The following is an 11,104-nucleotide window of genomic DNA, read 5'->3' as shown; positions in this document are numbered from 1 at the left end:
AGGGAAAAGAAAAAAAAACAAAAATAACCACAAAGTTTTTGCAAATAAAAAGAGAAAAAAGTTGAGAGGAAAGGGGAACAGGAAAAAAAGAAGAATGAAGACATATGATATACTGATACAAATTCCCTCTGATAAATGTGATCATTAGGGATATCTAAAATTTACCAATAAATGTAGTTAAATAAAAAAAAAAAGCTGGACTTCATCCCAAATGGAGGAGAATGTTTATGAATCATGTGTCTGATAAAGGATTATTACCCACTCAAATAGGCGCTTCACCAAAAAAGACACTGAGACACACAGTGACCGTGTGAAACATTCCCCTACCTCGCTAGCCACTGAGGAGATGATTCGCAGCTGCAGTAAAACATGACTTCACACCCATTCGGGCAGATAGCAAAAAGCACAAGGAAACTAAAGAAGCTGGTCTCTCGTGCACTGTCGTCAGATACCCCAGTGAGCATCGTTGTGGCTCCTCGCAAAACTAAGCCAGGGATTAGCTCATAAACCCCCAAAGAAGTGCACGCATGTACTCGAGCAGGCGCACACCCACCAGGCGCCACAGCAACACTGCTCATGGCGGCCACATGGTGGGTGCAACCCTGCAGCCCCAGGTGGGCCTGAAGTCCAGTGCCCAGGCTGCCACAGGGAAGGAGGGCTCAGAGCCTAGGAATGCAGAAGCCCAGTGCAGAAATGTTCCCGGGTAAGGCAGCAGCATTGAAAAGCAAAACAAACCCAAGGGAGCAGAAGTCAGGTTTTCTCAAGGACCATGGAGTCTACATCAGGGATGAAGCCACTTGGTGGCAGCGGTGCGGATGTGGGTGCATGGCACAAGGAAGAGGTCCTGACATCCAGAGCTCTCTTCAGAGTGGATGGCCTGCTTAGCAGGGGTTGAAGACGGTGGAGAAATTGGTCCCCTTTCACACTGTTGGCACAGAGGTAAAGGAATGCAGATGAGGCAAACAGCTCGGTGTCGGCCAGTGCTAGCCATCCTGGAATATGATGTGCCTTGGTCACCGGGGGCCTGGAGTTGGAAATAATGGATCTCTGCTACTCAGGAGGTCAGGAAGAGATCCATCTTGTCCCAGTGGGAGGTTTTTCCAGCCTACAGCCCTGAATACTCTCTGAGCTCTGAGTCCCCATCACCTACGCAGAGACAGGCAACAGGGTGACAGCAGAGAGGGGTCTTGGGGTCATGGTCACTTTCTGGCAGGACTGGTCCAATGAGGCATCAACCTACCTTGTGCCCATCTTCCCCAGCCCTGATGCCCAAGGGGAGCCACTGCCCTGCTGCACTAAGGAGCCGAGGGTCACCACCTGCCCAGGGTGTCGCAGAGTCCCTGGGCTGGAAGTTAGGAGAGACCCTTCCCCCAGTGGGCAGGGGGCTCCCAGGTCACTGTTTTGACTCAGGAGCTGTGGCAAGGACCTGTGTTTTCCCCACCCTCAGTGCCCATGGAGAAGGAAGAAATGAGCACAGCCAACCTGCAACTGTGGAAAGAACCCAGTCCAGGAAGCCTGGATATTGTCACCCCCAGAATCCTCCAGGAACCTTGGCCATCAAGGACCCCATCCTGAAGCAGGACATCACACAGATATCCCTGGGTTGCTGGGCATCTGGAGTGGGGAGGATGCAGTATTGCAGGAAGTGTGCTTGGCATCAGCAAGGATGACTCTTGGGTCCCCGGGCCCAGCCAGCAAGAAGGGCTGAGGTGGAGCCTGATCACCTTCCCAACACCAAGATCCTCTTGCCTCCTTCCCTAATAGCCCAGGTCCCCCAGGGCAGCACTGAGCTCCAGCCACCTGAAGTGTAGGGACTGTGTCAAGTCTACAGTGTGGGAGGGAGAACAAGGCTTAGAACAAAGCACTGAGCAGGGATGCAGCTGAGTGCGCCCCCAGAGGCCACAGGCACTCTCTCCCCAGAGAACCCTTCTGGGGCTTCTGCCAAGGCTGTGAGTGGCTCCTGGGGGCCAGGAACTGAGGTTGGGCTATACTGCTGCAGAGCCAGAGCCAGCCAGAGCCCCCGTAGTGACAGCCCCCACTCAGGAGATGATGGTGCTGAGGGCTGTGCCGGGGCTGAGCAGCAAGCCCCTGCTTGTGCTCTGACAGCCCTGGGGTGGCTGAGGCCCCACCTGCCTGTAGTGACTGGGGACAGCACCTTCCAGGGCCCAGGTGGAGGCAGGGCAGGAGTGCCACTCACTTGTCCAGGATGAAGTAGACATCTGAGACGTCCAGGCATGGATTCTTGACTCTGTCCCTCTTTTGCCAGTTGCGTGCTGAGACCCAGGGCTGGAAACTTTCCCAGCCCAGGCCATGTCTCTGGACATTTCTCCAGCCCGCAACAGCTTCCATGGGGCTTGCTGTGTTGAGCAAGGGCAGAAGTAGCAGAAGCAGGAAGAGTACAGGGAAAAGCACATGGGGGCCACAGCCCCCCATATTCTTGGCTGTCCTTGTGACCTCTTTGCTCACAGGACTCTGCCCCAAGGCCCAGGTATGGTGAGCACAAGCCATTTCAGGCCTCATGCCTGGTCACCTCACTTGTGCTCAGAGACCATGACCCCTGGAGCCCTGTCACCAAAACCCAGTGTGCCCACAGGGACTGCAGAGCACAGGGACTGCAGATACAGCAACTCTAGGTGGCCTGCCACTAGCTGTTCCCAAGGTTCTCCTTGCACCCTGGGGCAGAATACCCTGGAGTTATGATGGACAAGAAGGTTGACATGGTGACTTTGTGACCTGCAGCTTTGCCCAGGGACCTGCATGTTGACAGCATCAAGGGGGAAGGAGTCATAGGGTCTTGGGTGTGCATGGCGGGGGTGAGGGAGATGAGGCCCCTTTGCCCCTGTCCCAACCCCTCACGGGCACTCCTCAAAGAGCCACCTGAGGAACCAGCCCTGCTGTTAACCAGGAGAGGGCAGCAGAGCTGGCTGAGATCAGGATGTCACTACAGGTAGGATGTTCCCGGGAACTGGGAGGCAATGAGGGACATGAGGAGGCCATTGTGCCCACCCTAAGGCTAGCCAGGCAACAGTAGAGGTGCCCTGTTCCAAAGTCCTCTGTGAGACCTGTATCACTGTCCATTACAGGCCACCTAACCTCTCTGACCTGAAGCAAAGACCATTTTATTGTGCCTCCAACTCCATTGCCAGACCCTCAAGAGGGTCAAGTGCAGAGGCCCCGTGATGAGCACCCCAGGAAGGCCGGGGAGCAGGATGTGACTTGGATGGCTGGGTTCCATGCAGTTCTCCAGCTTCCTTACCCTGGTGTGTGACACCCAGGCCGGGGACCCCAAAGCTGGGCTCCACAGGGACTGTTCATGCAGACGCTGCACCTGACCTCTCCAGGTGACTTGGGATTCCTCAGCTTGGTAGTGTCAGGTGTGGTGGCCACTTATTATGGTGACTCAGAGCCCCAAGAGCTCTGAGCTCCATTTGCAAAGACAAGGTAGAAGCTGAACAGCTCTTTATGACATCAGCTCAGAAGTCACACCATGTCACTTCCGCTGTGCAAGATCAGAGCAGACATCCCCTGCCCATGTTCGGAGGGATGATGAAGACCCAGCTCCTGGAGGAGGGGACTGCACTCAGCCTTCTGTGACCTGCAGTAGGCCAGCTCCTGAAGACGTGGAATGCAGGGCTATGGAGAGCACACTCATCACAGATAATGCCTTCAGAGGGAGTGAGAAGCTCCTATCTGTGGGGGAAATGATCTTAGAAAAACTTTACCAGCTGTATTTCCTTCTGTATACACAAGAATAAGATATAAGTAAAAACCCTCTATAAAATCTAAAGGTGATATTTCAATGTGTGTGACTTAAAAAGAACAAGGGGGTCAGTGAGATAGCTCGGCAGACTGAGCACCTGCTTAGGCAAGCTCAAGGACTGGGGTTCAATCCCCAGCACCACGTGTCACACCAACCCTCTCCCCAGCCACACTGAGCCAGCCACCTGAGACCAGGGGTGGTAGCACATGTCTGCAATCCCAGCACTGAGGAGGCTGAAAACAGGAAGATCACTACAAGTCCAAGCTGAGTAGTGAGATCCTGTACCAAATGCATTAAGAAAAAAAAAAGGGCAAGGGTGCAGCTTTGGGTGGGAGATATTTTGTGTCATGTGTTTTGACAGCTACTTGAAACTGTGGAGTGCTTGCATGGGACTGCTTCCCTCATGGGGCTCTGGTCCCCCCATCATGTTTTAGGGCCTGCAGCTCCCACACCTTGAGATCTTCCAGGAAGGAATACAGCCTGTCAAGGCACAAAGCTGGACTCATGCACAACTTTGGGGTCCTCCACCCTGGTGCTACAGGCCAGAATGAGGAGGCTTCTAGAGAATTCCACACCCTGCCACCCAGTGATACCATTCCTCAGCTTTCTCAGGGAACCCCCGTCATTAGACATTTCCACTCTGCTCTCCTAATGTCTGACCATGAAGCCTGAGGCACCCTAAAAAAGTCCGTGTTTCAGGTCACTGAGCTTGGGTGGCCTGTTAGAGATCAGAGATTAAGGACTGCCCTCCCCTCGCAGTCCATGGCTTCTACCTCATCCAGCTCCACCACTGCCAATGGCTGCAGGCACTGGCAATGGCCTTCTGCTATGGCTTATGTCTAGACAGTCTCACAAAGCCTCCTGTGGGCATAGGTGGGGCTTTCCAGAAGTGGCTGGATCTAGAGTATGTGATGCTGGGATTGATTCATAGTGCAGTGCTAGGCTCAAGGGCACTGGGGTTAAGGGTGTGAGTGCCACCCACCCCGAGTAGCCTGATAAGATATGAGGGGTAGAAACAACTGCAGTCATGCTTTGTTGCTTTGCTACCTTCTGCCCACCATGAACTGTGTCTCTTCTGTGATGCCCCCAAGCCTTGGAGCCAGCCGATTACTGAAACCTACACACAGTGAGCTAAATCAAGCTCTCCTCCTTCACTCTGGGTGGCAAGCACAGAAATGGTGCCCTACTGCTGAAGCCTACATAGTGGCAGGCCCTGCCCCAGCTGCCTCCTCCCTGAATGCCTGTCTGTGCCTGCAGCCCTTTCCTCTGCCCATGAGCATTTGCTTTCCTCTGTGTCCTAGAATTCAAATCTTCCTTCAAAACATCACTACTGGAGCTCCTCTCTTCATTCCATGGAGAGTAGGTGGAGCGCAGTGGGGAGCAAAGCAGACAAGGTGAGGCTTAGAAAGCAGAAGTGACTTGCTCGTTAACCTGGGCACTGCCGAGGGCAAAGCCTGTGTCCTGGATCAGCCTTGGAGTGCAGTGCTCGGTCACACAGCAGCCGTCAGACGCGGTGTCCTCCACATGTACTAGGTGCAGTGAGCAGCATGTGGGTGTGGAGAAGCACCTGGGTTTAGATGTAGCCCATGTGTGTGGATCACGGCAGTGGCCCGAAAAGAGCTCATTTTCCTCAATCACGAAATGAGAGTAAGCAGGTATCACAGGGTGGATCTAGGGGTAAGGTCCTCTAAGTGCCTGGGACATGAGTGCTCTGTGTCTGTTGCCCAGACATTGTTAGGAAGACCCAGCCTTCACTTCCTCATGGTGTCCACTCTGATTTAGATGCAGCCCAGCGAGGCACTGGATGGAGGTGGTTCTTGTGTGTGACAGTCACCACATGGTTGCGTGACCTTCAGGGGGTCCCATTTACAGGCACTATAATCTCTGGCGGGAAGAAAGGTGGCCTCCTGGCAGGCACTCTGGCTCACCCACTGTGAAGCCCTGAGTGTCACGTGTCCTTCCACACCAGGCATCGCTCTCCTCTGCCCCATGACTTTACAAGGGATGTAAGGCAGATGTGTGCCATCCGCTCTGGCTGGAAGTTTTCAAGGCCCCGGCCTCCTCCTCCGCCTCCTCCTCGCTCTCCATCTGGAGGCAGAGTGAGGAAAATGGAGCAGAAGGTGGGAGTGGGGACAGGAAGAGCCTGCAGCTATCCCTGTGGTCCACAGTGCTGGCAACAGAGCAGCAGTGGGCAACCTGTCCCCCTCTCCTGAGCTGCCAGCTGGTGACAAAGCTGAGGTGTCACACATTCTGGGTTGCTGGTCACCTATGCTGAGGTCCAGGCTCCATTAGGCAACTTCTCGGCCTCTGCAGTGCTGAGAAACATGGGGAGTAAGCAGAACCCAGGGATGCCACAGGGAGCAGGGAGGCAGGCAGATGCAGCCTTCACGGGCTCCCACTCCACTGACAGACCCGACACCCGGAGCCCAGGAGTCTAGCAAGGAACCACAGGCCACATCTGGGCATTTCTGGACCTAGTGATGATGCTAAAGTCTCCTGACAGCCACAGGCGCTGAGAAGGTGACACCAAGGGCAAGAGCTGGCAAACAGTCCACAAATCAGACTTTTCCAGCCACGTCCTCTTGCTCCATTTAGTGTCACAGCAGTGACACTAGGATCCGGCAGAGAGGTGACGAAAGTAGAGGGTGAGCTCCCCTTACTGGGCACCTCATTCCCACTCCTATCTCTTCTTTTCAGATCAAAAACTGTGTTGAACTGGCCTACCTTGTCTTTGTCTTGGGAAGATATGGTGGAAAAACATGTAAAGTATGTGTCCCCACCCTGCAGAATCCCTGGGCTCCCTTAGACTAGGTGGGGCCCCTTGGGTGGGGCACAGAGCCCAGCTGACCAGGCAGGAAAGAGAACAGAGAAGCCCTACTCCTGGGTCCCAGCAGTGTGGCTGCCCTGCCTGAGAACACTGCCTAGCCTCCAGGACGGACCACCAGGCTGTGAAGGAAGTCAGAACAAGCAGGTGAGGGACTCAGTACTGACGTCTGGACACAGGGTGCTCAGTGGCAAAGGCAAGGGACAGAGAAGGTGCCAGGAAGGTGACAGGGGAAAGTCCAGCTTCCTAGAGGGAAGGCTTCCTGGGCAGCTTCCCAGGGGGTGTGGGAAGTGAACTTGACCTTGAAGGATGGAGAAGAGTCAGGGTCCCAGCAATCCTCAGGGCGACCTCTAGTGGGTGGTCTGTGTAGACTGAGGAGTGAGAGTGACTCAGGGGAGGCTCAAGACACCCTCCCCCCCCCCCATCAAGTTGCTTGGGGCCAGTGCCACAGGATTCACTGTGCAGGCTGAGGAGGGGCTGAGCCGCCTCCTGTGAGCCACAGGCAGCCATGGGAGACTCATGGGCAGGGAGTGACTTGGTCAGCCTTGTGCTCCAGGAAAAACCAAGCCTGGGAACTGTGGGTGAACAGAGCTGGGAACCAGGACAGGGACAGTGGCAGCTCAGCCAGGGAAGCTGCAGCCACCTTGCTGGGGTGAGAGGTCGTGGGCCCAGGGCAGTGGTCAGGGACAGGAAGGGAGGAGTTGTGAATGGTGCCCAGAGGGAGAGGGGTTTCCTGAGCTAGAAGGAGGAGGAAAAGATAGGAAAGAGGAAAGAGGTAGGACAGCCAGAAGGTGACAGCAGAAGCCAGGCCTGCTGGAAGAGAGGTCCCATGAGGCCTGTGGAGGGTCTGACTTCTTCAGATTGTGTATGTGTACACATCTGCTTGTGCCTGTGCCTGCATGCCCACATGCAGGGGTGTGTGTGTGTGTGTGTGTGTGTGTGTGTGTGTGTGTGTGTGTGCAGGTGTGTGATTATGAGTGGTTGAGTGAAAGTATGACTTTGAGTGTTGTAAATATGTGTGTAGTGTATCTGTGTATGAGTGTTAAGTGGGTGAACCTGCATCAGTGAGATTTAGAATATGAGTCAGTGCATGACTGAATGAGTATACGGGCGTGTCCAGGTGCTGGCGCAATGGCATGGCCGTGAGGTCACGCTGACTCTCCCTGGGTGCCCAGAGGTCTTTGTGGGTGCTGCTGGGGCCCAGGGAAGGGCACTGGGGGAAGAGTGGGGATTGTGCTGGGCAGCATGGCCCTTTGTGGGCCTCAGGCAGGGCAGACCCGAGGGGCCCCTGCATCCTGGGTCCCGCAGGCGCACAGGGAGAACTGAGGGAAAGGGATGCGACATGTACACAGAGGCTGAGGACCAGAGCTGCTGATGGGTGAGGTGAGGAGGTTGGCCCATTAACGCAATGCCTGAGGCCTTGGCAGAGCAAAAGGAGCACAGAGGAGAGGAGGAGCAGTGCCTGGGAGAGGGGAGCGGCTGTCAAGATCCTGGGGTAAAGCCAGGGGCAGAGAGGGAAGCAGGACAAGCCAGAGCCAGTGCCCACACAGGGGAGGCAGGGGCTGGGCAGGAAGGACTGGCAGCATCTCCTACCCTGATGGGCAGGGCCAGGAAGGATGAGTCCAGGGCCCTCCAAGCTTGACCCACAGCAGGGTCTCTGCCCCAAGAGGAAGCTGCCCTCAGGGTCCCAGCTCTGGTGGCCTTGGTGTGCAGGCTCAGCCTGTCACAGCTGATCAGCCTGAGCCCAGCCTCGCTTCCCGTTCTGTGCTGCCACCAGAGCCAGAGCCAGTGCTGCCTGTCCCAATTGGCCCTGCCTCTCTCTAACAGCCTCTGATGGCCACGTCCTTACCTCAGGCCTTCGGTGTCAGAGGCACTGAGGTCCTCTGCCTGCTCTGCTCAGGAAGCAGCCTGGCTCCTCCCCTTGGTGGCTAATGGAGGGGCAGGTCAGGGTCTGTGCAGTGGGGCCAGTGCAGGGCAGGCTGAGCTGGCGACCTGTGGGGCCCAGGCTTCCCTGCTGGAGGACAGAGCCTCAGTCATGGTGTCCTTGGCTTCGGGTCAGCATGGGGCATGCAGGTCCCCTGGAGCCCCCAACTCAAGCTGCATGCCCCTGGGTCCCGACCTCATGAGGAAGTCCCCACAGGCCCTGAGTTCCAAAAGGAGGTGTCTGAGACAGGATGAGCCCAGAGAAAGTCAGGCGTTCCTGTCAGAAGTGCTGTCGCTTCCCACTTGCCATGGGGCTCTAAGATCTGGGACAGGAAATGACACAGACCTGGCAGTAAACCAGCACAGAACCAGGGAACAAGGTGAGTTCCTCACTCTGCCTTTGTCCATGGCCTCTGCATAGCTGGCCAGGCTATAAGATGGCCTGGGAGCTGTGCCTTTCTGTCTACTTTCCATACCTCCATCTTTTTGTTGTGAATTTCTTCAGAGTAACACTCTACCATCATCTTATTGCATTGCAGAATGCTAACACACTGTGGAGCTCTAGCTTTAGAAGGCACTCAGAGAGATGGGGAGCCACTGCCTGGAGTCCAAGCCGTCCATCTACTGCTCTGCCCATTCTGTCTCTCCTTCCCTGCAGGCAAATGTCAGCACTCAACTCCGGAAGTGAGCACCTGCTTCCTCCTCAGGGCAGCTACATGGAGCCAGCTGCCCCCTGAGCAGCTCTGTGTGCAGACCCCACGGCTCCCCAGCCCGGCTCTTGAGCCCATTGCTCCCCTGCCCCACCCCAGCCCTATGAGGTGAGCACGGTGCCTGCCCAGCATGGCTCTTCCAGGACAGGCAGCCCCTTGGGTCCAAACAGGATGCTTGGTCACTGTGCTCCTGGACCTATACTAAGAGCTGTGTGCAGAAGCAGAAAGTGCAGGGTGCGAGCAGCCTGAGGACCAGCGTGAGGGGCCCATACTATCCCCAGGGCCAGACCTTCTTCCTTTTCTCCGTCCCCTTCTTCCATTGCCCACCTGCTACTGGACCTGCACCTCTGATCATGCATATAGCTGTGTGGCCCAGTCCCTCTGCAGTGCAGGTTGGCAGCTCTGGGCAGGAAGGATACCAGGTGGGGACAGCAATGGGGAGGTGTGAGAATGTCCAGGAGCCTGCCCAGGAGTCCTGAGCAGCTGAGCTCTGTCCCAAGCAGAAGCCTAAAGGCTGTGCCTGCAGACACTAGTGCTACCCTCAGCTGGGCTGCTCTGTTTGTAAAGGAAAGGGCTTGGCGTAAAAGTTCAAAGTCAGTAGGTAGAGGTTGTTTGCAGCATTTCACTGCCTCAGGCATTGCAGCCTAGGGAATCAGTCTTGCCCATTTGTACCTCAGTTTCTATCAGCAGATGAGGATACCGCGTGTGTCGCAGACTTCTGAGGCTCCAAGGAGATGTAGAGTGAGGGGAGCCAGAACGAATGTCCCCACACATTTGGGCTCTATGCTTACCATTCTCATCCTGCCAGTTTGAAGCCTGCCCCTTCCAGGGACACCTGCTCTCTGCGCTGGACTTTCTTTCCTGGACCTCCGCAGCCATCCAAGTAGAGCAGGAAAGGAGGACCAGAAGGTTCAGGACCTGGAGGCCCACAGTATCCCCGTATGTGGAGTTGCATCCAAGTGTGAGGATTCCCTGGTCCCTTGGGACTCGGTATCTGGGCTGCTGGGACTGTGTGCTAGATATCTTGAGCCCAGAACCTGCATCTGAAGTCTGTTTCTTGGGCCAGTGTGACCAAGGCTTTAAGTCACAGTAAGAGTCTCAAAGGATACAGCTGGGCAGATGAGCTGTCCATATCTACCCCAGATGCCCTGACAAGTGTTGGGTTTTTTTCACGGAATATATAATTTAATTAAAATATTGCCAATAATTAATGCCTCATCATATTGGCCAGTGCTTACTAGACACAGATTTAATTGAAGATACACAAATATATGAGAATTTACAATACTTGCTTACAATGGCTGCCTCCAGAGTCAGGTGTGGGAGAGCGCAAAAGGCTCTCTGTGCACTGGAGAGGAGGAAGGTCTAGTTAAATGCTTGCATCTCACAGCACTATCTCATGCAAGTCTGTATCAAGAGGCCCAAGTGTCTAAGATGGATGGATGAAGCGTTTGTGTTGGAAGAGATCGATAGCATCCAATGTGAAGGTGCAAACTCGAGTGCTTCCGAAGAAGTAGAAGTGAGTCTTCTCATTTCCCTTTTATCCCACTCAGGTGACAGACTTGTTGGTTTGCGTCCTCACATCTGGGGTGAATATTCTATCTTCTTAAATATAAAGGCTTCGAGTTTATCATTCTCTATAGCTGAGTAATACTCCATTGCATAAAAATACCACATCCTTTCCTCAGGTGATGGGCATCTTGGTTGTTTCCAAGATTTGGCTATCACAAACTGTGCTGCTACAAACACAGGCACACATATATCACTATGATACCCAGTAGTGTAACTCAGTAGTGTAACATGTAACTCAGTAGTGTCCCAAATTTTCTGATCAAGGAGATTATGAGACCAAAGAGGAATGTGATTGATGATGTAGAGTGTGCCTAA

Source organism: Octodon degus, unplaced genomic scaffold (genome assembly GCF_000260255.1).
Source record: "Octodon degus isolate 3935 unplaced genomic scaffold, OctDeg1.0 scaffold00132, whole genome shotgun sequence".
Classification (NCBI taxonomy): Eukaryota; Metazoa; Chordata; class Mammalia; order Rodentia; family Octodontidae; genus Octodon; species Octodon degus.
The sequence above is the reverse complement of the archived record's forward strand: the minus strand, read 5'-3'. Positions refer to the sequence as shown.